Source organism: Alexandromys fortis, unplaced genomic scaffold (assembly GCF_014885135.2).
Source record: "Alexandromys fortis isolate MF-2015 unplaced genomic scaffold, M_Fortis_MF-2015_v1.1 scaffold_182, whole genome shotgun sequence".
Lineage (NCBI taxonomy): Eukaryota > Metazoa > Chordata > Mammalia > Rodentia > Cricetidae > Alexandromys > Alexandromys fortis.
Genome location: NW_026068068.1, coordinates 1,399,914 through 1,402,143, shown reverse-complemented (window position 1 = coordinate 1,402,143; position 2,230 = coordinate 1,399,914).

Genomic DNA, 2,230 nt, shown 5'->3' with positions numbered 1-2,230 from the left:
TATATATTTAAGCCTACGTACACTCATCCAACATTGTGATTTATTTGGTGGTCTGAATCTGTCCTATTTTGATTCTGTAATTTATGATTTGTGCCTTTAAATCACTAAGCGCTTAAGAATCTAAGCTGTGACATTTCTAGGTCAAAAACAGGTACTGCCTGCTTGCTCCACCCAGTCCACCATGGCAGAGCTGCTTGTGACTCTGATCCTTGCACATTGCACCTCTAACACGGTGGAGCTGTTTGTGCCTCTGAGTTGCGGCACACACTGTCCCCCCTTTAGTCACACAGCGAGTCTAGTTGCCATCAAACAAATTGTAGCACTTTACTCCAAATGTTTCATTTAAAAGCTCTGACTCCTGCAGGAGCCAGACAGAGATCGCAATAGCGGCACAGCCCAGAAAGCTGGAATTTTAAAACAGCCAGGTTTTTTCTGCTGTTGAGTCAGGAAAATTTCTTTGTGGCACACAACCCATAAACAGCAAAAAGCTGTCTTAAATTTTTTCTCTATTTTTAAAGCCATTTTAGGTTTTTCAGTGGATTTAGCCCCATGTTGGGCGCAACTCTGTAGTAATAAGAGCGGCAGGGCTGCATCCCTGGCACCCAGCCACCCGCATGGCTAGCTGTATACCTGAAATAATTACAAGGAAGCTGTCTTCTTTTAAACACTGCTTGGCCCATTAGTTTTAACCTCTTATTGGCTAGCTCTTACATATTGATCTAACCCGTTTCTAATATTCTGTGTAGCACCACGAGGTGGCTTACCAGGAAAGATCTTAACCTGCGTCTGTCTGGAGTGGGAGAATCATGGCAACTGCCCAACTCGGCTTCTTTCTCCTAGCATTCTGTTCTGTCTACTCCACCTACCTAATTTTCTGTCCTATCAGGGCCAAGCAGTTTTTTTATTCATTAACCAATAAAAGCAACAGATAAATACAATTCCCACCTCCATCACAACTGTCTACCTCTCAGGTAATTTACTTGAGATTAACTATTACCAAATTCAAAAACCTATTACCCTAAACAGAAACAATCTAATTCAGTCCCTTGCAATTCCTTCTACAAAAGAAGAGGTTTTATCGTTTGAAGAAAGATACTTAAAAGAAATCCCACACTAGCTCAGAATTGAGAAATAGGTGGTTATTTATTTAGGGATATCTCACAAATCAGAATCCTCTGCTGAAACAGAGATCAGAAACCAAAATCTGCAACCGGAACAAAGAGGCTAGAAAAGAGGCTGGATACAGACTCTACATCAGCATAAATAGTATAAGAGGCCTCGCCCCAGTGGGCAAGTAACCACAAGCTATAAGACTTCCTAAAGCACCTCCCTCTTTTGTTTAAATAAGAGAGTTCTAAGCCTAATACAAAAATTATATACAATAAGAGCAAATATATACAATGGTTATCCTATTGTAACTAGTTTAAGTCTTGTATAATAAATAAATTGGCCAAGTCATAAGAAAAAATTAACCACAACTATCTATAATTATTTTGGGTAAAACTAACTGGGTGGCAGGAAGCGGCCCGCCATTCTTACAACAGAGTGGCACCCAACGTGGTAATGAACTCCACGTAAAACCTGAGAGGGCTTAAAAAGGAGAGAGAGAATTTAAGACAGCTTTTTGCTGTTTGTGGGTTGCATGCCACAAAAAAAAATTTGTACTGACTCAACAGCAGAAAAAAACTGGCTGTTTTAAAATGCCAGCTTTCTGGGCTGTGCCGCCATTGCGATCTCTGTCTGGCTCCTGCAGGAGACGGAGTCTTTGAATGAAACATTTGGAGTAAAGTGCTACGATTTGTTTGATGGCAACTAGACTCGCTGTGTGCCTAAAAGAAAGTCATTGCGTGCTGCGACTCCAAGGCGCAAGCAGCTCTACCATGCTACTGGTACAATGTGCAAGGATCAGAGTCACAAGCGGCTCTGCCATGGTGGACTGGGTGGGGCAATCAGGCAGTGCTCCTAAATAACAAAAAATTACAGATTCACAGTAAAACAGATTCAAACATAAAAGACCACTAAATGGATCACAATGTTGGATAAATGTACATAGGCTTAAGAAAAAAAATATATAAAAAATAAAGTTAAAAGGAGAAAGTCTTTTAAAAAACAGACTACATACAGATAGTTATAAATTAAAAAAAAGCCACATAAGTCAAGTCAGGGAGTCGCCATGATTCTCCTCTCCGAGGCAGACACAGATTAAGAATCTCCCTGGTAAGCCACCAGC